Source organism: Oryctolagus cuniculus, chromosome 4 (genome assembly GCF_051225735.1).
Source record: "Oryctolagus cuniculus isolate XC-2025 breed Fujian yellow rabbit chromosome 4, ASM5122573v1, whole genome shotgun sequence".
Classification (NCBI taxonomy): Eukaryota; Metazoa; Chordata; class Mammalia; order Lagomorpha; family Leporidae; genus Oryctolagus; species Oryctolagus cuniculus.
Genome location: NC_142870.1, coordinates 3,753,540 through 3,778,813, shown reverse-complemented (window position 1 = coordinate 3,778,813; position 25,274 = coordinate 3,753,540). Strand labels below are relative to the sequence as shown.

General features: G+C 60.0%; 2 long non-coding RNA genes across 4 annotated transcripts; one reads left to right on the top strand and one right to left on the bottom strand.

Annotated features, from left to right (window-relative positions):
• Window positions 1–6,920: 6,920 nt before the first annotated feature.
• On the bottom strand, window positions 6,921–15,240 carry LOC138849473 (uncharacterized). The gene is made up of 3 exons (XR_011388319.2): window positions 15,052–15,240; window positions 11,954–12,219; window positions 6,921–8,891 (listed from the first exon to the last, which is right to left on the bottom strand). It is a non-coding gene; the product is annotated as an uncharacterized LOC138849473 (long non-coding RNA).
• Window positions 15,241–18,691: 3,451 nt separating this feature from the next.
• LOC138849472 (uncharacterized) lies at window positions 18,692–23,925 on the top strand. Of its 3 annotated transcripts, none has more exons than XR_016232220.1 (3): window positions 18,692–19,342; window positions 20,938–21,062; window positions 22,759–23,925. It is a non-coding gene; the product is annotated as an uncharacterized LOC138849472 (long non-coding RNA). The 3 variants fall into 3 exon arrangements; XR_016232221.1 differs by having other exon boundaries at window positions 18,694–19,342; window positions 22,881–23,925; XR_011388318.2 differs by having other exon boundaries at window positions 18,735–19,342; window positions 22,787–23,923.
• The last annotated feature ends 1,349 nt before the right edge of the window (window positions 23,926–25,274 follow it).

Genomic DNA, 25,274 nt, shown 5'->3' with positions numbered 1-25,274 from the left:
CCCAGGTGAGTGAGGGTCAGGGGTGGGCTCTGTCCCCAGGTGAGTGAGGGTCAGGGGTGGGCTCTGTCCCCAGGTGAGTTGGAGTTGGGGTGGGCTCTGTCCCCAGGTGAGTTGGAGTCGGGGTGGGCTCTGTCCCCAGGTGAGTGAGGGTCAGGTGTGGGCTCTGTCCCCAGGTGAGTGAGGGTCGGGGGTGGGCTCTGTCCCCAGGTGAGTGAGGGTCAGGTGTGGGCTCTGTCCCCAGGTGAGTGAGGGTCAGGGGTGGGCTCTGTTCCCAGGTGAGTGAGAGTCAGGGGTTGGCTCTGTCCCCCAGGTGAGTGAGGGTCAGGGGTGGGCTCTGTCCCCCAGGTGAGTGAGGGTCAGGGGTGGGCTCTGTCCCCAGGTGAGTGAGGGTCAGGGGTGGGCTCTGTCCCCAGGTGAGTGAGGGTCAGGAGTGGGCTCTGTTCCCAGGTGAGTGAGGGTCAGGGGTGGGCTCTGTCCCCCAGGTGAGTTGGGGTCGGGGGTGGGGCCTGAGCCTCCTCATGTCCTCCCTCACCAGAGAAGCCGTCACAGCAGACACGGGGACCCTGAGTCTCCAAGTTTACCTGCAGGGCATCCTAGGAGTGGCGCTGAGGGCAGGGCTCCCCTGTCCTGGCCGGCAGGGAGCCAGGCTGAGAAGCTGGGCGAGCTGGCAGCAGTCGGGGCTCAGTGGCGCCCCCCACCCGGAACTCCAGGGCATCGGCCCCCTCCTTGGCCCCCTCCTCAGCCCCCTCCTCGGCCCCCTCCTCGGCCCCCTCCTCGGCCCCCTCCTCAGCCCGGGCTCCCTGCGGGGAAGGCGGGCCTTGCCTTTCCTGGTGGAACGTCAGCATCTCTCTGGCCTCTGTTCTCACTGCCAGCATCCTGTCCTCTTCCCCGGTCAGCCCGCGGTCACCCCGGCCTCGGTGCAGGTTTTTCCAGTCGGACCGGGCCCGGCTGCGAGCCGTCTGACCCCTGGGCACAGGAGAGGCGGTTTCCCGAGGCGCAGATGGCTGTCCCAGGAGACCCTGGACACACGTGCACATCCGGGCCGGGCCGAGCCCGAGGCTTGGATTTGGGCTCTGGGTCCCCGGGCTCTCGCAGCATGGCCGCCGTCTGACACTCGAGCTGTGCACAGTGGGAGGACATGGAGGTGGCCCACGCAGCCTCGGCTGTGAGCCATGCCGGTGGTCACGTGACACCAGAGCCCTGGAAGTGCCTTGAGCAGAGAGGAAGGAAGGCGGGCGCTATGCAAGCCCCAGTCCCAACCGGCCCGGCCGGGCGGCGGGAAGTGGGACCCGGATGTCTTTGACATTGGCTCACTGGAGCTCTGGGCCTGTGTCAACAGTGGCAAAGCCGCCGGCTTCTCAGGCATTGAGGCCTGTGGCCCACACACCCTCCTGGGGACCGGCAGGTTTGGTAAAGGATGAGTGCCTAGAATTGGGGGCCCTCCTAAGAAACGGGGTACACAATTAGAAACACAGGAGCTGGTCAGAAACAGGGTTTTATTTAACATGAGCAAGGGCGCCCCGATAGGTTACAGACTCCATCGCAACATTACAAAGTCCAGAAACCATGCTGTGGTCTTTTCATAACTTTCCCACGACAGTTCCTACAGTTTCCCTAAATTTCTTACAACATTGAATAGTCCATGACTTAAAAAAAAAAAATTCTTATTGGTCCTAGCGCTGTGGCGTGGTAGGTTAAGCCTCCACCTGCAGCATTGGCATCTCTGTGGGTGCTGGTTCGAGTCCCAGCTGCTCCTCTTCCGATCCAGCTCTCTGCTGTGGCCTGGGAGGGCAGTGGAAGATGCCCAAGTCCTTGGGCCCCTGCACTTGTGTGGGAGACCTGGAGGAAGCTCTCGGCTCCTGGCTTCGGATCGGTGCAGCTCCAGCCGTGTGGCCACCTGGGGAGTGAATCAGCGGATGGAAGACCTCTCTCTCTCTCTCTCTCTCTGCCTCTCCTTCCCTCTCTGTATAACTCTGACTTTCAAGTAAATAAATCTTAAAAAAAAAATGCATAGAGTTTTTTCCCTAATATGCATTTTCAAGTAATTTTTGAAGCAGATCTCTTGTATTTTATTTTATTTATTTTTAAGGATTTAGTTGAAAGGTAGAGAGAGAGAGAGAGACACACACACACACACACACACACAGACGTTCCATCCTCTGGTTCACTCCGCAAATGGCTACAACGGTCAGGGCTGGGCCAGGCTGAAGCCAGGAGCCTGGAGCTCCATCCAGCGGGACTCACGTGCCTGCACCATCATCTGTTGGTTCCCCGGGTGCATTCGCAGGAAGCTGGGGGAAGGGAGCAGCCGGGCCTCGAGCCAGCGCCTGCCTGTGGGACGCCGGGGAAGCGGGGGCAGCTTCACCTGCCGCGGCACGACAGCAGCTTCTGAGCCTGTTATTTGGACACAGCGGTGTTGGGGTCCTGGTGGGGGGGCTAATCCAACCTGGGGTCCTTGTAAGACAAGGACGCCAGGACACAGAGGGACGGCCACGTGAGGTCACGGGAGAGGACAGCGCCTGCCAGGCCAGCAGAGCGGACTCAGGTGAGCCGGGCCCGGCCACAGCTGGACGTCACTGGACCTTGGACGTCAGCCTCCAGGACTGGGAGACAACACTGGTGCAGGCACTCGTGTGTGGTGCTCTGTTCCGGCCTCCGAGCTGACGGAGGCAGGTGCGGGCGTGGAAGCCGGGGAGCACCCGGCCAGCAGGTAGGGGGGCCCACGAGGGCTGAGAGCCCCGCGTTGTCCCTGGTGCTGAAGGAGCAGACGGATTTGAAAATAGTTCGAGCGTTACAGAAACGCTGGCGAAGAGGAAGCCAGATACCAGCGTGGCGGCGGCTGCTGCCGACCTCCTCCTGCATCTCCCAGCACAAGGACTCAGCGCGTGGGAGGGACACAAACCACCAGGCCATCTGCGTGGCAGACAGGGCAGAGCTGCCCCAGCCCACGCTGGCACAGGGCCCTCGTGGCAGCCGGCGCAGGATGGCCGGGGCTCGGCCGCAGACCTCCACCGGGTCTGCAGAGGCAGCTGGTGCCCGCAGGCTGATCCCGCAGTGCCTGCGCCGGCCCGGTGAGGGACACCACAGACCAGGCCATTGGTACACACGGGAGGCTGGTTCCCCGGGCCTTTGTGCTGTGTCTCCCAGGTGGAAGGCTGGGGCCAAGGATGAGAATCAAACAGGGACCTGAGGGCCGGCGCTGTGGCACAGCGGGTAAAGCACCGCCTGTGATGCCGGCATCCCACCTGGGCACTGGTTCGTGTCCCGGCTGCTCCACTTCCAATCCAGCTCCCTGCTGATGCACCTGGGAAAGATGCCCAAGTGTTTGGGTCCCCGCACCCACGTGGGAGACCTGGAAGAAGCTCCTGGCTCCTGGCTTCTGCCTGGTCCAGTGCTGGCCCAATCTGGGGACAGAGCTCCCAACACACGAGTGTTGGAGGGGCCGCATACAGACGGCAGCAAGTTAGACCCTGCTGGGCCTGGGGCAGCTCCGGGACCCGAGGGGCCGTGGGTGCCACAGTTAGACCTGGACTGGACGGGGCAGCCACAGAAACCCACGGAAAGGGAACAGCAGTAGCACAGGCAGCCAGAGCTCCCCCAGAGGGGGCTGGGCGCCCCCCCCCCCCCATGACAAACTCCAGTGCTGGAGACAGACGGGAAGCTCCTCAGGGCAGCGTGGGCTGGTTTTCCAGAAAAGCTGACGGGGATTTTAAAACAGCAGGTAAGTCAGAGCTGCTGGCTCCCCCGCTCAGTGCCCCCGACCGCGGGGGCTGGGCCAGGCTCAGCGCACGTGTCTAAGCCGCTTCTGGGACGCACACGGTCCGTATCACGTGGGCGCTTGGGCTGCACGGGAGGCACACGGCCCGTATCACATGGGCGCCTGGGCTGCACGGGACGCACACGGCCCGTAACACGTGGGCGCCTGGGCTGCACGGGACGCACATGGCCCGTATCACGTGGGCGCCTGGGCTGCATGGGACGCACATGGCCCGTATCACGTGGGCGCCTGGGCTGCAGCCCCAGCTCTGCTTCTAACCCAGCTCCCTGCTGATGGCACCCTGGGGGGCAGCAGGCGATGGCTCAAGTCCTCGGGTCTCTGCTGCCAACACGGAGTTCCTGCTTCGGCTTCTGCCTCTTACCTGGCCCGGCTGTTGTGGGCTCTCTCTCTCTCTCTCTCTCTCTCTCTCTCTCTCTCTGTTGCTCCACCTGCCTAAATAAATAAACTTTTAAAAATAAGATGAAATAGCTAAGTCAAGAGGCAGGCATTCGGCACCACGGCCCAAGTCACGGCTTGGAGCGCCCACATCCCACATCTGAGGGCCTGGGTTCAAATCCCAGCTTCTCTCTGTCCCGGCTTCCTGCTAATGCAGTGGCCGGGAGACAGCAGGGGTGGCTCAAGTGCGCAGGTTCCTGCCACCCATGTGGGACTGAGTTCCGGGCTCCCGGCTGTGGTGGCCGCTGGGTCTGGGGACGTGGGGTGGCTGGAGAAACGGGGACGGCCGGGGAGTTTGACCTTGGGACCAGCCTCTTCTTGCAGGGGCTGTCCGTGGGCTCAGGCTGAAGGGGCCCACGCTCAGGGGTCTCGAGGAGAGAAGCTTAACCCAAGCTTCGTAGACGAGCCGACAGGTGGGGGCCAGCAGCTCAGCTAATATTTTATGAGACAAAGAGCAGAAAGGACCTGAGCTGGCCTTGACCCTGCTGAGTGCAGGGTGTGGGTGCCTGGCGTCTCCACCACACAGGTGAGTCATGTTCCAGAGTGCAGGGGGTGAGCGGATGCCGCGACCTCCAGGTGACATTCAGCACTGCTAATGTTTACTGCGAGGCCCCAGACTTCCAAAGGCGCTGTGTGCGTGTCTCGGGTCACGAGTTTGCGGCCTGGAGACGGCGCGTTCGGTGGAACCTGCAGTGTGGACGCTGACTTTGGAGCTCTGCGGGGCCAGCAGCTCACCGTCGGATTTGCTGTGGCCGCGCCGGGCAGCGCCAGGAGCCACGGCTCCCAGGGGAACCACTTACACCTGCAGGGCTCCTGCTGGCTGAGGGGCTCGGCGGCCACAGCACCGGGCACGCTTTTAGCCTGAGACGCTGAAAGCACCGGTGTTGAGATGTGACCCACAGAACAAGGAGCGCCTCAAGATTGCTGCCTCTCTCCTTTCATTTCTTTTAAGATTGATTGATTGATTGATTTGAAAGGCAGAGGTGGGGAGAGGGGAGAGAGAGAGAGAGAGAGAGAGAGAGGTCTTTCATCTGCTTATTCACTCCCCAAATGACCGCAACAGCCAGAGCTGGGCTGACCCAAAGCCAGGAGCCAGAAACACACACATGGACACATATGGACACACACACACACACATCTACATAAAGATGCTTCTTTCTCAAGTAGAACCTGCACAAGGCAAGTCCCTTCTTTTTTTAAATTTTTTAAAGAATTATTTATTTTATTTGAAAGTCAGAGTTACACAGAGAGAAGAAGAGGCACAGAGAGAGAGAGAAAGAGAGAGAGAGAGAGAGAGGTCTTCCATCCGCTGGTTCACTCCCCAGTTGGCCACAACAGCCAGAGCTGGGCTGATCCAAAGCCAGGAGCCAGGAGCTTCCTCCAGGTCTCTCACGCGGGTGCAGGGGCCCAAGGACTTGGGCCGTCTTCTACTGCTTTCCCAGGCCATAGCAGGGAGCTGGGTCAGAAGTGGAGCAGCCAGGACTCGAACGGGCACCCATATGGGATGCCAGCACTGCAGGCAGCAGCTTTACCCACTCGCCACAGTGCCATCCCTGCAAGTCCCTTCTGCCTGTGCAATGCTCACTCGCCCACCAGGGTTTCCACTGAGACTTCTTGGTGCAGACGGACAGGCATGGGGGCGGCCTGGCCACCGCCACCCCAGGAGCTAGAGGAGGGAACAGCCCACACATGTGCAAAGTAGGAAAAGGACGGATCAGTAGCCGAAACAGGGGTCCAGTGACTAGCACAAGGGACATTGTTTCCCCTCAAGTCACAGGTCTACTCTGTGGCAAGAGCAAAACAAAGCCTTTTGCTTATTGGTGCCATGGGGGCCTTTGGGGGGCCTGGGGTCTCACCCCGAGTTCACCTTGGAATCCCCCAGGGGGCTTAGAATCCTCAGAGCCCAGGTCAGACCCTCAGGAATTGGGGTCTAAGCTCCCGTCCAGCTGTGTGCTCGGGGCCAGGGCTCCAGACCCCCACCGTGGGCTGGGCAAAGCCCCCGGGCTCCCAGGAGGAGAGGAAGGGCAGGGGGTGGGCTCCTGGGGTGGGGTCTGAGACGGTTTTGGAGGACCCCGCGCCCAGCCTGGGTTTTCCCGCCAACATCTGTGCTCCCGTCATGTGGTTAGCGACTGCGGGGCGGCACCCAGCATCCTAGGATGTGGTCCTTTTAGATAACGTTTTCATCATCTTTTAAAGAGGCTCTAAATGGCAGAGAGCTGACAAAGCCACGAGCCAGCTCCTCTCTCATCGTCAAAAATGTTATGCGGATCTATTTCTCCCCTACCTCGCACTGCCGTCCTGTGGCTCCTGCCAATTTTATCTGGATCTTACAACGCTCCAGGCCAAGGCACTGCTTGCACTGCCCCATCCCATCTCGGGGGCTCCGCTTCCCAGCCAGCTTCCTGCCAATGCGTCCGGGAGGCAGCGGATGGCGGCTGGGTGCTTAGGTCCCTGCCTTCCACGTGGCTGGAGTTCAGCCTGGCCCAGCTGTTACAGGCATTTGGGTAGTAAACCAGCAGCTGGAAGATCTCTCTCTCCTTGCTCTCTCTCTCTCTCATTGTGCCTTTCAAATAACTAAATAAATCTTAAGAAACCGTAACAATGTGGACTAGGCAGTGAGACTCCTGCTAAAGCCGTGGGAGTCGCTCCTCCGCCTACACACGCACACACGCGCACTCCAGACGACCACTCTGCTCCAGGAGCCCTGTGGGCATTGCTGTCCTGTGCCCTGGGCTTCTCCAGCCGACCCTGTGCGGGCTCCGTCCCCAGACACCTGATCCGCAGCTGTGGGTACTGTTTCCATAACAGTGCAACAGTGTTTCCTATCCATTCACACAACACAGACAGCCTGTCGCTTTTAGGGTAGCCCGTAAGCGGGTCATTTTTTCACACCCTATCGGTCCGAGGTGAGGTCACCCCTTCTGGAATCAGTCCACCGAGTTAAGCATCTTTTCTTCTCGGATTCAATGAGGAGGCTCGCCCAGCAGCCCCTGCACTGGCCGGGTCATTTCAGGCTGCTGAGCTCCCGAGAAGGGAGACTCGCTGTTTGTAAAATGAAGAACAAAACCCAGCTACCGCCCCGTTTCACAGCGACAGCATTAACTTAAAAAACGAATGATAGAGGAGCTCATAGCAGGAGGATCCTGGGTTTGTGGGACAAGGAAAGTGTATTGTGATGCAGAAATAATTCAACTCCAATCTTAGGAGGCGGCCTCCAGCAGCTCGCAGAAGGTGCACGCTAGGAAATACTGTGTGGATTTCAATGTTTTTTTTTAAGATTTGTTTACTTATTTGAAAGTTAGAGTTACACAGAGAGAAGGAGAGGCAGAGAGAGAGAGAGAGAGAGAGAGAGGTCTTCCATCTGCTGCTTCACGCCCCAATTGGCTACAATGGCTAGAGCTGCGCTGATCCGAAGCCAGGAGCCAGGAGCTTCTTCCGGGTCTCCCACACGGTGCAGAGACCCAAGGACTTGGGCCATCCTCTACTGCTTTCCCAGGCCACAGCAGAGAGCTGAGACTTAAACTGATAGGTAGGAAGTCAGAAATGAGCTCATATGTGTGTGACAAAGGCCTAAGGAACTGACATCTATAGCGGTCCAGCATCTTCATCTCAAAGCCATCCCCATAACCCCCCAGGTGCAGCCCAGTATCTGCACTTCAAACACCCCACCCCACCGGGATCCTGATGACCTTCCCGGGGGTCCTGCCCCTCCTACCTGATAACCATCCTTCCCCTAAGGCAGGGCGACCCCAGCCAGGCTTCCCCTGTCTGATAACTTCAGGGGGAAAACTCAGAAAGGAATTTTTCGTACTTACATCCAAGTCCTTCGCTTGGGAGGAGAAGGAGAGGGGGAGGGAAGGCAAGACCCAGCCCCTTAGAAGCCCCAGCCTAAATGTGCACTGCGCACTCTCCCTGGTCCTGTCTGGAGAGGTGCCCGTCCGTCCTTACGGAAGTCCCTGCCCTAATAAACCTGCTGTTTGCTTTCCACTAATCTCTGTATCCCGCCTGAATTCTTTCTTGTGTGAAGACGAGGACCCTTTGCTTCTCCGGTAACGGGGGAGGGGACGTTTTCCTTAGGGCCACATCAGTGACTCCTCACTGGGGATTCCGAGGCCACGGCACCCTGGGTGAACTGGTTTTCAGTTGCTGCTCCCACATCCTCCTCTAAGTCACTGTCGCCATCAGTGTCGCCATGGTCCATCTGGTTTGCTCTGGATCGCCGTGGCCAACTCAAGATGGATGCACAGTGAGGCTGGGATTGTCCAAGAACTCGGCCTTGCACCACGGGAGTCCATGTTCCGCCACAGCCCTGCAGAGGGGCCAGCGATGATTCCTGATCACACGGGGCACGTGGGGCCGGGACGACCAGGGGAGCCGCCGGGAGCTGGCCTCTGTGATGTCGCAGCGCCCGGCTCCCAGCCCCGTCCTGGAGAGGAGCTGATCTTTCCTACCCAGAGACGCACGAGCGGCCACGCAGGTCCCCAGGGCCGGGTGAATACCTCAGTCTTTCCTTCATTCTGGTCCGTTCAGTCTGTGGAAGACTAACAATAGACGGCAAAGAGATGTGCAAGTACTCATTAGAATCAAGGACGTCCAGCCTGGAGCGGCATAAAGGGGGACTTCCAAGAGAGGAAAAAAATACCAAAACCCTTGTAGCATTCTGGTTTTTAAGTACAATCTGGAAGAAAAAAAAAAAAAGTTTGACAAACCCGTCCCAAGGCCTCATTTCCAGTCCTCCCTCCGGCCTGGCCTGCTGAGGGGCAGGTGAGGGTGCGGTAGATAACTTGCTTTCACAAAATGCTGCGGGCTCCCTGGCTATCCTCAGGGTGAATTTGGAGATTCCGGAGGAAGGAGGGCAGCCCCTTTGTTCTGGCTAAAGTTTTGGGGAAGGAAACAAATATTTTACACTCCGAATTCCGTTGGGATCTCCTGACCCAGTAACCCATCTGACTTCTCCCCAAGGAGGGAGCTGAGGGGGTGGTGCCAGCCCTGCAGGGTCCCTGCGGGTAACCCCTGTGCCTCCCCGGCAGAGGACACCCCACCTTGCTGCCTGCAGCCCGCTTGGCCATCGTGAACTTCCCAAAGGGACAGGGTACAGAGAGCTGGACAGCTGGTACAGTCCAGCAGAGGAGGGGGAGGGGCGCTCGGCCCCACCAGGGACCTGCGCAGGAGCTGAGCACCCACCTCCCGACCCCAGCTGCACCCCAGCCCCCGGAGGAGTCTGCCCGCCTGCTTGCCCTGCCTGGCATGTCCATCTCCCGCCTCCCCGCATCCTGACCGGCGCTGCACCGGGCAAGGTGCACCCAGACTCTGAGCGCACAAGTCTCCCCCTGTCCACTCACCAAGGAGCAGCAGCCCTGGGGCTGGAGGACGGATCTCACGGCTGGGAGTCCGAACCAATCACATCCTAGATTCCTCGATGGTGATTGGTCAGAACTCCCAGGTCTAAGCCAATCAACACGTGGCGCTTCCCTGGTGGGAGGAATTGGCTCGGGAATGGACATGTGACCAGTTAAAGCCAATGAAAGCCAAGTGAGGCGGGGTGGGGGCAGCCTCCTGGCAGGGTTCCCTGTTCTCCAAGGGGATGGCCTCGCTCTGCTCTCCCACTGGACGTTCACTGGTGCGCGTGCTGGCAGCCGTCTCACAGCCGACGGCCTTTAGACCATGGATGGTAACCCAGACACAAAAGTCCCTGGACCCGTGGTGACTTTTTAAAAACCCAGTGAAGAGCCCTACAGGTGGTGACACGGTGAAGCTGGGGTAACACGGAAGAGTTGAAGGAAGTGACTTTTTTTTTAAAGATTCATCTATTCATTCATCTATTCATCAAAGGCAGAGTTACACAGAGAGAGACAGAGAGGCAGAGAGAGAGAGAGAGAGAGAGAGAGAGAGAGGCCTTCCATCTGCTGGTTCACTCCCCAAATGGCCACAATGGCCGGAGCTAAGCAGATCTGAAGCCAGGAGCCAGGTGCTTCTTCCAGGTCTGCCACGTGAGTGCAGGGGCCCAGGCACTTGGGCCATCTTCCACTGCTTTCCCAGGCCGTAGCAGAGAGCTGGACAGGAAGTGGAGCAGTTGGGACTCAAACCAGCGCCCACATGGGATGCTGGCATCACAGGTGGAGGCTTTACCTGCTATGCCACTGTGCTGGCCCCTGAAGTGACTCTTTTGAAAGGTGTGGCTCGTCGAGTAAGTGCAGGCTTGTGGTGGGAGAGCTGTCCCTGTCCCAGTGTCCCCAAGGTTCTACAAGAAGACAAGGGACGCTTGTACCAGCGAGGCTGGGAGAGCTGGGGGCAAACGCCGGCTCCCCACTTCCCCAGAGCCCACTGGAATCCATGCGGGCAGCCTCTGGGCAGCAGCAGGAGAGAGAGGAGCGTGGGAAGATGACCGGGCCGCCCACCTCTGACCCTGCCACGCCTGCGCCACACAGCACCGCGAGTGCACTGGTGTCACTCTGGGGCCCTTTTTCCATTTCTGGAATCAGCTCCTACTGTAAATTTACAAAATGTTGCATATACAAAGTTGTTATTTAAAAAAATAAAAGTGGTAGGCTAGAAATGGAATGGAAATTCATAGAAGACACAGAAGCCCCCAGGCTTTCAACTCCTGGGTGGGAAGGGAGGGGGAGAGGAAGGGAGGGGAGGGGGGAGGGACGGAGGGAGGGGAGGGAGGGGTGCCAGTGGCACCCGTGTGCCGGGGCCTGCAGCAAGGTCTGTCTGGGAAAGGAAAAGCAGGCGCAGCCCACTCCCTCCCAGGAGTGAGAGGCCCGGGGCTTTGTTTAAGGACTGCTGACCCCACGGTGGAGGGGGAGGAGTCAGGGGCGGAGTCGGCCACCCCTGGGAGCTGAGCAGACAGCAGCATCTTCCAAAAACACTTCAGAGTTAGGAGAAAAGCAAATGCCTGGAAAAGCGGACAGTAAGTGCAAGAAATTCACAGTGCACATGCGCGCAAGCGTTTACAAAGAAATTCCTCCGAACGTTCCCGAGGAAATCGAATGACAGAGCGAGCATCAGCCGACTCTTTAATTGTACGCGATCTTCAAATAAGCAGAGGCAGGGAGAGAAAGGAAACAAGCCGAGAGCGAGAGTGTTCTACAAAGCGACTCAAACAGCTCCAGATCAAGAATGGGTAGGAAAATGGTGATCAGAGGTCTTAGAAATAAAAGCTATAAATATTCGGATAAGCTGTTCTGGGGCGGTGCTATGGCACAGAAGGTTAAGCCTCTATCATCAGTGCCGGCAGCCCATATGGACGCTGGTTCGAGTCCCGGCTGCTCCACTTCTGATCCAGCTCCCTGCTAACGTGCCTGGGAAGGCAGAGGAAGATGGCCCGCGTGCTTGGGTCCCTGCACCCATGTGGGAGACCCAGGTGGAGCTCCAGGTTCCTGTCTTTGGTCTGGCCCAGCTCCGGCCATTGCAGCCACTTGGGGAGTGAACCAGCAGATGGAAGAGATGGAAGATTCTCTCTCTCTCTCTCTCTCTCTCTCTCTCTCTCTTTCTCTCTCCATGTAACTCTGGGATCAGCCTGCCTGTTGCTGGGACGAATGCTGCCTGAGCCCTCAGACCCGAGAAGACGGAGGCCTCCCCACACAGGTGTCCGGTGTCAGGACAGAACCGCAGGGCTCCAACCCTGCGTGTCCATCAGAACTCCAGGAAACATCTAGAAGGTTCCAGCACCCTGGCCACACCCAGGCCCGGACGTCAGCTCTCTGTGATCTCCCAGGGTTGAAATCACTGCTCCACCTGATTACTCCGGAAGAAGAAGGCGGGATCTGGGAGAGGTGACGGCGAGTGCGGGGTCCACGGAGTCCGTGGAGGCACCAGCTGTGTGACTCAGTGTCGCCTCAGGGCAGGAGACGCTGCTGGGAGAGTGTCATTGCCTGGCTCCCGCGGCCTCCAGCGACCCGAATTTTAGTGGGTGGTCCTGCCTCCAGTGAGAGTTCCTTAGTCATTCTGCAGGCAGGCAGAGGTCATGCCTGTGGCACCAGGGCGTCGGCTACTGGAAACTCCTAGAAAAAAAAAAGGGTTTAGCTGCAAATAGCTGGGGCTCACCCGGAGTTTCCGGTCCCCTGAGAGGCACTGAACTCGGGTTGGCTGAGCCGAGAACAGCCAGAGATGCGAGGAGGAGGGAGCTTGGACCCGACGCAGCGCCCTGCAGCCTCACAAAACAATGGTGGAGTAGTCTTCTAGAAGGTTCCACCATGGGTCGTCTTCACAGCCACCTCAGAACCAGGCACTGTGTAGGGAATTTCTTGGCAATTAAAGGAATCACTCCCGAAGTTCATGGGAAAATGGAATAGAAAGGTTGATTTCGTTGCAAAACGAAAAGATAATTGAAATCCGTGCATATGAGGGGTCTTGGAAAAGTTGAGGGGAAATGCTTATCATGAAAAGACTATGCATGGATCGCAACAATTATTTTTGCACCAAAATAGGCATATTTAATCCCATTTTCCTGTGAACCTTCCGAAATAGCCTTGAATTTCTTCTTGGCCTGCTTCTGCTGTTTCGCATCGGCCCTGTCCGCTCCCTGGAGGGTGACGGAGACTCAGGGATCGTGGCTGTCTGGGGGCCGGCCTTGTGGCGCAGCGGGTCAGCCGCCACCTGTGACGCTGGCATTCGTGGGAGTGCGGTTCGAGTCCCCGCTGCTCCACTTCCCATCCAGCTCCCTGCGAATGCACCTGGGAAGGCAGCAGGTGATGGCCCCAGCGCTTGGGCCCCTGCACCCATGCGGGAGACCCAGGTAGGGTTCCAGGCTCTTGGCATTGTCCTGGTCCAGCCCGGCCGTTGTGGTCATTTGGGGAGTGAACCAGTGGATGGAAGATCCATCTCTCCTTCTGTCTCTGTAGCTCTGCCTTTCAAATACATAAATAAACCTTCGGGGGAAAAAAAAAAAAAGCAGCCTTGGCTGTGTTTATCCTTGGGGAACTTTGGACGAATCCGTTATTGCTGGTGGGGTGATTTCCTTAACAGGGTAGAGGGAAGCTGGCCAATCCCGTTCGTGCGCGTGTTATAAAATGATTTGATAATGAGCCCTCCTTGGGCACAGGGAGGGCCTGGGAGATAAGGGGACTACAGGGGCTTTCACGGGAGCCGGTGACCTTTGTCTGAGGACCCAAAACGAGCGGGGCCTGCCGCGGGCGGCCCTGGGCGGGGACTGCCGAGCCCAGTATGAGTAAGAGCCCCGTGCCCCGACACCGGACTCCCCGCTCCTGGAGCAGGAGCCGTGGCCAGTGTCCCAGGAACAGCAGGCTGACACCGGGCGCAGCCCCAAGGCGGCTGACCGGGACGGGGAGCGTTAACAGAGCTGCGCCAGGGAGGCCGTCTCTGGGCTGACCCTGAGACCGGGTCACTCACACATCGCCGCAGCTGGAGCCCCGGGGAGGCGTCGGGGCCGCCCCTCTGTACCCACGCTGGACGCTGTCTGTGAAACACAGATGGCTGGCCTGCCCTCAGGGACTCAGAGTCAGGGGCTCCGAGGTGGGGCCTGGGAGTATGCATTTGAAACCAGCCCCGAGCAAAGCCGTACCAGCCATGGCCACCTCTTCCTGCAGGTCCCCCCGCCCCTACCAGCCAGGCGGGGGTCTGTCTCTCTGGCTGACATCCTCAGGGCCCCAACATTCCACACAAGAGCGAAGGAAAATCGCTTCTCTCCTGGCGCATTGCTGGGGACTCGGTGGCAGCAGGTGACAGCTCTCAGCACGAGGGCCGCCCAGTGCCGAGTGGTCACCCAGGGACCCAGCCTGCAGAGAGAGCTGGGCTGGCTGTGACAATACTGGGGCTCCCCCGTCTGATTCTCCCATTCTACAGATGGGGAAACTGAGGCTTTGGAAAGTCACTGGCTTCCCTGGGGCCCCAGCTGAGGTTTCCCACTGCAGCCGTCCACGCCTGACCCTTGGTTCACCACGTCCTCAGGAGTCTCAGTGGGGACTCTTCCCTGTTTGGCTGAATTCAAGAGCCAGCTTCCGCGTGCCAGCCGAGGCCCCTCCGTGGGCACAGAGAATCTGTTGAACGCGGCCTCCCTGGGCCAACCAACGCACACACAGGGGGATTGGGCTGTGCCCCAGGATGGCGGCGCGGCCGCAGTGGGGGGAGGGCCCCAACCCCTCCTTGAAGGAGCAGTGGCTGCATCCAGGACAGGGCCCGTCTCAAACCTGGCGGGGCTGCCCGCACACCTGCGGCCTCTGGGAGGTGACGACGGGCCACTCCCTCCCCTCCCCCTCCCCCTCCCCCACCTCTCTCCCCCTCCCCGTCTCTCACTGCACCTCCCTCCCTCTCTCTTTCCCTCCTACTCCTACTCCCTCTTCCCCTCCCTCCCTTCCACTCCTCCTCCCTTTCTCCCCCTCCCTCTCCCTCCCCCTCCCCCTCCCCGCCTCTCTCCCCCTCCCCGTCTCTCACTCCACCTCCTCCCTCTCTCTCTTTCCCTCCTACTCCCTCTTCCCCTCCCTCCCTTCCACTCTTCCTCCCTTTCTCCCCCTCCCTCTCCCTCCCCCTTCCTCTCCCCTCCCCCTCTCCCCCTCCCCCTTCCTCCTCTAGCCTCCTTCTCCCTCTCCCTCCCACCTTCTCCCTCCTCTCCTTCCCTCTCTCCCTTCCCCCTCCCTCCCCCTCTCCCACTCCTCCTCCCTCCCTTTCCCTTTCTCTTCCTCCTCCCTTCCTTCCCCTCCCCTCCCCCTCCTCCCCTCCCTCCTCCCCTCTCTCCCCTCCCCCTCCTCTCTCTCTCTCTCTCTCCCCCACACACACCCCTCCCAGATAGGGGCCTCATCAGATTGGTCTACTTAGGCCAAGGTCACGACCCTGGAGGAAGGAAGAACGGGACCCAGGAGAGCGTGGGCTGCACCCACCGCGTCTTCATTGCCCCCAAAATTACGCAGCCAAGGATGCAGACTGGGGGTCACCGTTGATGGCCACAACGAGCCTTCGTCACCCGCGTTCCAGGGGACGCAGCCGATGAGCCCTGAGCTGCGCAGCCCCGGTGACAGGTGCACGGCGCTGCAGGCTGCATCTGAACCAGAAATCCGTGTTGGCGGAGTTTCCAGGTTGGCCTTGTAAGAAGATAATAAACTCAAAAACCAACACAAAACCGAAACAAGCAGGAAGTCCTGCGAGGGCCGGTGAGGGCGGAGCCTCTGGCGTCAACCCGCACCAAGACACCGACCAGACGGGCTCTGCCGGAACCGCCGTGTCGCCCGGCAAGCGCGCCCACCCCGGGCCTGTCCAGCCCTGGAGGGGTCTCCTTGCTGCCCACCCTGTAGCCAGGCTGCTTCCCTCGGGACCCCCCGTGAGCTGCACCTGCGCCTCTAAAACCCCAGTCGCTTCCGTCCGTCCCTGGCCCAGCAAGGCCCTGTCGTGCCCGGATGCGATCTGTGTTCCGAGCGCCGTCCACTCCAAGGCCAGCAGCTGGCGGGCAGGCCGTGGCCCGGGCGTTCCGGAGTCAGCTGTGCTGCGGAGCCCAGCGTCCTGCACACGGCGCCTGCTCCCCGGCACCAGCGGCATCGGGGCAACTTCAAGGCCAGGAGCTGCCGTGCAGGCCCTCGTGGGCCTGGAGTTTGCCCGGGTTGGCAGCCCCCCGTGTAAATGGCCGACCCTGAGCGTCCCGGGGCCCAGCCTGGTTGTCCCTCCTTCCTCTGGGCTCGGCCTCACTAGGGAGTGAGTCGTGCGTGGAGCGATCCTCCGCTCCAGCCCAAACTCCCACAGGGCGTGGCTCAGCAGGGAGCGTGGCACTGTGCGAGCAGCCGTGGGCCACACGGTTCTGTCCACTGTGCCCCCACTCATGAAAAGCAGAGAGACAGAGAGAAAGGAAGGAAAAGAGAGAGAGATCGAGAGAGAGAGAGAGAGAGAGAGAGGTCTCCCATCTGCTGGTTCACTCCCCACATGGTCACAACAGTCAGGGCAGGGCCAGGCTGAAGCCAGGAGCCAGGAGCTTCTTCCAGGTCTCCCACGCAGGTGCAGGGGCCCAAGGACTGGGGCTGCCACTGCTGCTTTCCCAGGCCACAGCAGGGAGCTGGATCAGAAGCGGAGCAGCCGGCTCCTGAACCAGCACTGGTGCCCACTCAGAAGTCTACGAAAACGGCTCCAAGGTAGCCCAAGGCCTCCCAGGCTCACGCCTGGCCCTTGGGTTGACCTCAGCCCCAGACCACAGCTGCGCCTGCCCCTGGCACGGCGCTTGCGTTCCCTGGCCTTCTCTTCTACTGTGACCCTCGCTCCTCCTCCAGGCCCTACGTGTTGGTCCCTGGCTCCTCGTTTCTTCCCCCTTGAGTCCCTGTGCACAGGTGCCCCGGCCGCTCCGAGGACTCTGGGTGGCCAACTCCACCTCGTCTCCCCCAGGCTCGGCCACACAGGTTTGGACCGGGACACTTATCCTGCTGGATCCAGTGGGAGCCACTCGGGAACCCTGGCGGGAACCAGGCAGTCCTGGGCAGGGGCAGCAGCGCCGAGCAGGCGTCTCCCGGGGGGACAGAGGAAGGGTGGGTCCTGGGACCACCTGGCACAGCTCTGGAGGACACCCCTCCCACTTTGTCTGCTTCTCCATCCTCCCCCGGCCCTGGCCGTGCTGCCTGAAGACCCCCGGGGCCCCAGGCTCCTTGGGAACCCAGGCTGGTGGCGATGGAGGATGCAGTGTCCCCGGCGGAGAAAGAAGCGGCTCTTAAAGGAAGATGTTCCGGGCATTTCTCTCTGCAGCACTGTCTAGTGGGTTCTGGTGGACACCGATGGCACGAGGGGGCAGGGCCGGGCACTGTGGTCAGCAGGTAGAGCCACTGCGTCTCATACCGGAGCGCCCGACCCGTGACCTGGCCGCTCCGTGCTTTTGGGCCAGCTCTCTGCTAACGTGCCTGGGAGGCGGCGGATGACGGCCCAGGGACTTGGGAGACCCGGGGTTGAGTCCCAGGCTCCTGGCTTCAGCCTGGCCCTGCCCTGGCTGTTGCGGACATTTGGGGAGTGAACCAGCAGATGGGAGACCTCTCTCTCTCTCTCTCTCTCTCTCCATCTTTTAAATAAATAAGTCTCTTTAGGAAAGAGAATGGTGAACAGTGAGAAGCTGCAGGTGGCAGGGGAAGGTGGGAAGAGGCCCCGCAGGAACTGGAGGAGGTGAGTATGGGAGGGGAGACGGGGAGAAGGGGGAGACGACGCGGAGCCTGGCAGGGCAGGGGAGAGGCTGTCGCAGAGTCTGAGGCACTGGGGGAGGCTCGGGAGGAGGCTTTCCTTCTAAACATTTTATTTGTGTGGAAGTCAGTGTTGCAGAGAAGGGAGAGACAGAGAGAGGTCTTCCACCACTGCGTCTCTCCCCAAATGGCCACGATGACTGGGGCTGGGCCGGGCAGACCTCCGTCTTGGTCTCCCATGTGACTAGCAAGGGGCCAAAGCCCTTGGGCCGTCTTCTGTGCTGTCCCAGGCCGTTAGCAGGGAGCTGGGCGGGAGGTGGAGCAGCCGGGACTCGAACCAGCGTCCCCACGGGGTGCCGCGTCTCAGGCAGGGGCTGAACCCGCCGCGCCACAGCGCCGGCCCCTGGGGGGAGGCTTTGTCCCATGCAGACCAGCGAGCACACTGCACTCTTGGGAACGCCGGGCTTTCTTCTCCCACAGGGCCTCTTCCCGCTTCGTGTAGCTGCGTCTTCCAGAAAAGAAGTCGACATTAACGTTCTCCTTGGTCTGAACTCTCCGCGTAAGGATCAGGACTTCCTGTCAAGTAAAACGCTTGAGAACTCGCCGTATCTGAACCTGGGCCGCTGTAACGAAGGGTCCTGCCCAGATGACGGAGTTCCCCCAATTCCCTCCTTCTGCCTCCAAACCCCGAAAGTTCAACCCAAGCCAGGATGCTCTTGGCTGTCCTTGCTGGGTGGGCTCAGGCTGAGCCGGGCCTCCAGGACACGCACCTTCAACGGCCCTAAACCCCAGGCCAGGTAGGGCGTGCACTTGCGATCTGAACTTGACAAAGAGGCGGGCAGGAACAGCTGGGCTAGGACTGGGCGTGACTGCGGGCCCTCGGCCCTTACCAACGAACATACAACAATTGTTCCCCTTACCACCGGAAGCTTCTAGAATCGCACCTGCGGCATGCCCGGACCTCCTGTGTTCCTCCGCCGTGTTTAGCAAAATGCTTGGTTTCCAGTGGTGACCGGTGCGGCTCGTGAGTCACTCGTTCCAGGAAACTGGAGCAGGGTTGCTCCCCGAATGCCGCCCGTTTCCTTGTTGTGGAGTCTTTTCTAAACACGGCCTGGCCTCCGGGGGTCAGGACTGGTCCTCCCTCCCTCCCTCGGGGCCGTCCCCTCTTCTCTGCCTCTCATCCTCTTCCTCCTCATCCCCAGTCCCTGGCAGCTGGAGACCGAGTGGCCAGGATTCCCCCGGCGCCCCCGCATCGCCCTTAACACTGCACCTGCTGTTCACGCCCCCTTTCCTGGAAGCCTCCTCCTCCTCCCCGCCCCTCCCCCAGTCCCTGCATGGCTGTGGCCCCCAGCACAGTGCAAACACCAGCACGGAGACCTGCTGCTGTTCACTCCACAGTCAGGATACCTCTGAACAAATAAGACAGAGCCATTTTTAATTGTTTTAATTATTTATTTTTATTTAGAGGTAGAGTTACAGAGAGAGGGGGAGAATCCACTGGTTCACTCCCTAAATGGCTACAATAGCCGGAGCTGGGCTGATCTGAAGTCAGGAGCCAGGAGCTTCTTCCAGGTCTCCCATGTGGGTGCAGGGGCCCAAGCACTTGGGCATCTTCTACTGCTTTGCCAGGCCACAGCAGAGAGCTGCATCAGAAGTGGGGCATCCAGGTCTTGAACCAGCACCCATATGGGATGCCTACTCCACAGCGCTGGCCCCGCAAAGCCATTTTTGTGACACGATGTCCACCCCGGCCCTTCAGACAACTCTGCCTGCACCCCGGTAGCCACGCCCAGCCAAGCTGTCTCGGGAAGCCGGCCGGCCTCACTGCTTGCCGTGGAGTCGCCGTCACGGGGCTCGGCGTGTACGGCCGCTGAAGAGCTGCGTGGCCCCGAGCGGAGGCCCGCACTCTGCCTCAACTGCGGCCGAGAAGTGAATCCATCCGCGGGCAGCCGGCCAAGAGTGACCCCGTCCAGGAAGGACAGCCAACAGCAAATGGACTGCAGGTCTGCGGCTGCGTGGGGAGACAGGACAGGTGAGAGGACAATGCCCCGATGTCTGAGCAAGTCCCTTTTCTTGTCTCACCCACAGGGGTCAGCAGGACACAAAGCCCCTGCCTCCAGCACACGCCCACCTCTCCCCGGGCCCCGCCCACATGCCTGAGGGAGCCCAGCACACCTGGCCCCTTCCCCCGGGTGCTGTGGCCTACGCTTGGGCTGCGTAGCCCAGCTGAGCCCCGGCAGCTCCTGCCTTGCGACCCTATCTCCCCAGTAAGGCTCCCAGGGCCTCCCCAACAGGCCCGCACCCCCAGGATCCGCGCCCTGGCAGCCCCCGCCCCCTCACAGTTGCTCTGGGGCACGGGCAGGAGTCTGTCTGCCTGGTGCCTGCTGTGTGCACCTGCTCCTGCCCAGGTCGCGCCCCACGACCTCGAGGCTCGGCGGGTTTATCTTGGTGCCCTCAGACACAAATAGCCGCACAGAAAGTGCCACCTCCATCCCATTTTATAGACACGGAAACTGAGACCCAGGAGATTAGATACGCTGTCCAAAGGCCAAGGATCCCGAGCGATAGACTTACCTTTGAGCTAAAGAGTTTCCAGCTCCCTTTGGAAACAGGCCTGGCTGTGTGAGCCGCACAGCTGCCGTGCGGGTGGGTTCCCTGGGAACAGGGAGGCTGGCTTAAAATCCAGAGGCTGGAGAGTGACGGACCCTGGGACATTGGGGCAGCCGGGGAGCAGGGTCGCCTTGCGGGGGGAACTGCTCCCAGGACCCCCACCCACCCCCAGGACACACAGGGGCGCACCACGTCTGCATCCATCCACAGGGAGGCCGACGCCAGGGTTGCAGGGGACTTCATCTGCTTCTCCTGAATGACAGCCATCAGTCTCGCAGTCACAGACAGGTCTCCACACTCAGTGGGTGCACTCATGAAAACCCTCCTACAATCTGTCAGTCTTTCACACCTGAGTGAGAATTAGCAGCAGCTTCCTGCCTCCAGACTGCCGGGAGAGTCACTGACGGCAGCAGGGTGGCCGAGTCGCTGGCTTCCTGACGGCCGAGGGGTTTAGTGAGCCAGCGGGCAGGGGAGGACCCTGGACATGGCCTCTGCAGCTCCCAGTCTCTGCTGGGTCAGCCTGGCTCGGGTATGAACCTAGAGAAGCAGCCTGGTGCCAAAGAGCCGGGGAGAGCCACAGGGGGCCACGGGGGGCCACGGGGGCCAGAGGGGGCCACAGGGGGCCACGGGGGGCCACGGGGGCCGGAGGGGGCCACGGGGGGCCACGGGGGCCGGAGGGGGCCACAGGGGGTCACGGGGGCCACAGGGGGCTGGAGGGGGCCAGGGGGGCCACAGGAGCCAGAGGGGGCCACAGGGGGCCACAGGGGATCACGGGGGGCCATGGGGGGCACGGGGGCTGGAGGGGGCCACAGAGGGCCACGGGGGGCCATGGGGGCCACAGAGGGCCACGGGGGGACACGGGAGCCAGAGGGGACCACGGGGGGCCATGGGGGCCAGGGGGGCCACAGGGGCCACAAGGGGCCGGAGGGGCCAGCCTCTCTGCAGGGACTTTGGGGTCGGCAGCTCCTGCCTGTGCTGTCTGCTGGGACGTCGGGTGGCATGTGACTGTGTTTGCAGGGAGCTGCAGTGTGCCCCGCCCCCTCGCCGTCACCCTGGGGTCTTCTGTCCACACCTCTGGCTGGGAGCTCAGGACAAGCTCTGCTGCCAGCCACGGATCTCCTGTGTCACCTTGAGTGAGCCAGGTGAGCAGTCACCCAGAGTTAGCTCACGGACCCACAGCAGGTCAGGATCTGCGGTCTACACTGCGGGCTCCCAGCAGCCCATGACCATGAGCCGCAGGGCCTGGAACCTGAGGCCCCTGAGGCATGGAGGCGGGGCCTGGGGTCAGGTACCCTCTTCTCCAGGGGCGGGGTGGGCTGTGAGTGCTTCAGAGAAGGGCCCAGCAGTGACCAGCAAAGGGACGGGCGTGCCTGGAAGGAGGCCGGAGGTGGCTTCTCGCTGGCATTCCCCAGGTGTCACGAAGTGGCCACACAAGTCAGCAGTACCCGGAACAGCACTTGAGTCATAACCAGAGCTCGGGTGCTTTTACGAGGCTTTGTGGTGGTAAATCAATTCCATGGGTGCCCCTGCGCGCTAGACGAGGAGTGCTGGCTTCCCTTAGGGACAGAGCGCAGCAGAGGGCGTGGCCTGGGGCTCCTGGGCTGGGCCTTGGGGCTTGTCCCCTCCCCCTCTACAGGTCCCACCCCGGATGCCCCTGCGATCAGAGAAGGAGCAGAGGGGCCCAGGGATGCAGGGGGGGGGGGCAGCTGCAGAGTGGGGGTGGGTGAGAGAGAACAGGACGCAGGGAGGAGCTTCCTCCAGGCTGCTCCCCGGCCGCTGCACCCAGGTGCACCCCCTGAGCACGGGTGTGCGTCTCCAACACTCCCTTCATTGCCTCTGAAGGGAGCCGCCAGGACGTCACTGGTCAACTCCTCCCATCACCAACAGAGGCGGCAGGTCATTCTTGTCCTGGTGCCCTGTCACTCACAGATGCACACCCTGGGGATAGCTAGGCCGCAGAGTGGGCCACAGGCCCCGCCCCTGCCAGGGGACTCAGACCCCGGGAGGCCGCCCAGGGGAGAGGAGAGCTCCCTGTGTTCAAGCACAGACATGGAGCCGCTTGGGGGCAAAGGTCGGAGGGGAAGAGGGGCTCTCCCAGGCGGGGAGACCCATGGGAGACACATGCAGAGAGCTGGGCTGTCCCGAGGCTGCACCCCCCCAGGTGTGCAGCACGGTCACACACAGACCCACTGGGCGAAGGAGACCCCGGCAAGTGCCCCTGCGCCGAGCCTGGTGCTGCGGATGCGGGGCAAGTCCTTCTTCAGGACCCAGCACCGGCACGGCCCAAGGTCACCGTCTGTGAGGCCCCAGGCCCTCGGAGGAGAGCTGGATTTGAACTGGGTCTGCAGTGGCCCTGGGTGACTGTGAGAATCTGTGCCAAACCCTCCGTCTATACCTCGTGTCCAGCCAGGTTCCCAAGTTCTTGTGTTAATAAAGTTCCGACAACATAGAGAAGTCCATGACTAAAAAAAAAAAAAAAAATTCTTATTGGTCCCAGTGCTGTTGCATGGTAGGTTAAGCCTCCACCTGCAGCATTAGCATCTCTCTGGGTGCTGGTTCGAGTCCCAGCTGCTCCTCTTCCGATCCAGCTCTCTGCTGTGGCCTGGGATAGCAGTGGAGGATGACCCAAGTCCTTGGGCCCCTGCACCCACGTGGGAGACCCGGAGGAAGCTCCTGGCTCCTGGCTTTAGATCAGCCCAGCTCGGGCCATTGCGGTCATTTGGGGAGTAAACCATCGGATGGAAGACCTCTCTCTCTCTCTCTCTCTGTCTCTCTCTAACTCTGATTTTCAACTAAATAAATAAATCTTTAAAAAAAAACATTTAATAATAACCACAGAGGTACATTTTTCCGAAAACTTGTCCAGAATGCAACCTCAGAAGGCAAAGAAATGGAAAAATCCCCAAAAGAGACTGAGGCGTGGTCAGTGGCGTGGAAAGATCTGATAATCTTGTTGTCAGAATTCCTGAAGGGCGTAACCAAGAGCCTGGAGAAGGCGCAGCGGTCCAAAGATGGCACCCAGGAATTTTCCAGAATGTTGAGACATCAATCTTGGGCCCAAGCAACTGAACGGTTCCGAACCAAAATAAGTGAAGAAGAAATCCAGAGACAACCATATCACAGAGAAATGTCAAAGAATTAAATTCAACATTAAAATTAAAATTCTGAACAGAGCCTAGGGTGTTCACTCACCACCTGGACTCTGCGGCTTCAGGTCTGGGGTAGGAAAGGAGGGAGGACCGCTGTGCTCACTCACAGCGGCTTGGTGAAAATCCTACGACACACACGGGAGCTGCAGGATACAAGGTCAAAACCTCGGGGCCGGCGCTGTGGCGCAGCAGGTAAAGCCACTGTCTGCAGCGCCTGCATCCCATATGGGCGCCGGTTCGAGTCCCAGCTGCTCCACTTCCCACCCAGCTCCCTGCTGGTGCACCTGGGAAAGCAGAAGATGGCCCAAGTATTTGGACCCCTGACCCCACGTGGGAGACCCAGATGAAGCTCCTGGCTTGCGCCTGGCCCAGCCCTGGCCATTGTAGCTGTTTGGGAGCGAACTAGCAGATGGAAGATCTCTCTGTTTCTCCCACCCCTACCCCGTCCCCCGCCCCGTCACTCTGCCTTTCAAATAAATAAAATAAATCTTTACAAACCAACTTCTACAGACTAGCAAAGAAAAAAATGTCATGGATTTTGCTATGTTAAAATAAGTTATCTGGCCGGCGCCGCAGTTCACTTGGCTAATCCTTCGCCTGCAGTGCCAGAACCCCGGGTTCTAGTCCCGGTTGGGGCACCGGATTCTGTCCCGGTTGCTCCTCTTCCAGTCCAGCTCTCTGCTGTGGCCCGGGAGTGCAGTGGAGGATGGCTCAAGTCCTTAGGCCCTGCACCCCACGGGAGACCAGGAGGAAGCAGCTGGCTCCTGGCTTCGGATCGGCGCAGCGCACTGGGCGCAACACACCAGCCATAGCGGCCACTTGGGGGGTGAACCAATGGAAAAGGAAGACCTTTCTCTCTGTCTCTCTCTCTCTCACTGTCCACTCTGCCTGTCAAAAAAAAATAATAATAAGTTATCAACATGTGATACTGGTACATTTTCTAGCATAGAGTGCAAGGCTTCAACTCCCACACCGGGTGTAAACCAATTAGCCAGGCAATCGTCTTTCCGTTTCCTTATTTGTGTTTGGAGCCCAGCCACTCCTTCCTTCCAACTCTTTGTAAGTGTGTGACATACAGATACACACACATGTAGTCCATATATAGATACATAGATTGTGTGTGTGTGTGTGATACATTGTTGTGAACTGCGGTCTCCCACTGTGTGTGCAGGGTTAGAACTCACTACTTTCTCCTGACTGCTCTGGTCCCGATATCCAACCCCTCTCCAGCCCGCTCCCACCTTCCCCAGCCCCCAGTGATGACAATTTTAAGTTCAGATGAATTTTTCTAGCTTGTATACATGAGAGAGAACATACAGTGCTTGTCTTCCTGTGTCTAGCTCAGCAAATACATACATATGTTGCTTACAACAGCATCAGCAGGTGCAATACGGGGCCAGGGCACTGTGGCACAGTGGGCTCAGCGCCCCCCATAGTGCCAACATCCCATATGAGCGCCAGTTCAAGTCCCGGCTGCTCCACTTCTGATCCAGCTCTCTGCTGTGACCTGGGAAAGCAGTGGAAGATGGCCCAAGTCCTTGGGCCCCTGCACCCACGTGGGAGACCCAGAAGAAGCTCCTGGCTTTGGATTGGCTCAGCTCTGGCCATTGTGGTCAACTGGGGAGTGAACCAGCGGATGGAAGACCTCTCTCTCTCTCTCTCTCTCTAATTCTGACTTTCAAAATCAATCAATCAAAGAAAGAAGGCAGGCAGGAAGGAACGAGAGTCTGGAATCTTGAGAAGGGAGGGGCGTGGTGTGCGGGCCGCGCTGCCCACTGGGAGCCAGCATGGAATCTCAGGGCAGCCTTGAGCTCACCTCCTGCAACAAACATGGCGGAATTTAAGGAAGCGGTTCTGGTGTTGGGGGGGGGGGCAGGGGCCGGTCTGTGGGGCAGAAACGGGGGCTGGAGCCGAGCGGCGCAGGTGTGGTCACAGCCCTGTCCCTGCAGGTTCTGCGCCGTCAACCTCCCTGCTCGCGGACCTTGGCTCAGCCTCAGCAAAGGCGCCCTGGTTTCCGCACGTGCGCGGCACAGCTCAGGCAGTCAGGAGCGGCTTGGTGCCTGCAGCCAGAACTGGATTCAAAGCCTGCCTCCACTGAACAAGATGCCCTGACCTGTGTGGGGTTGGGGCAAAAGGACAAATGGAGGTGCCAGGCCACAGACTGGCCCCCACTGCTACCCCAGCTCCAGCCTCGCCAAGGACAGT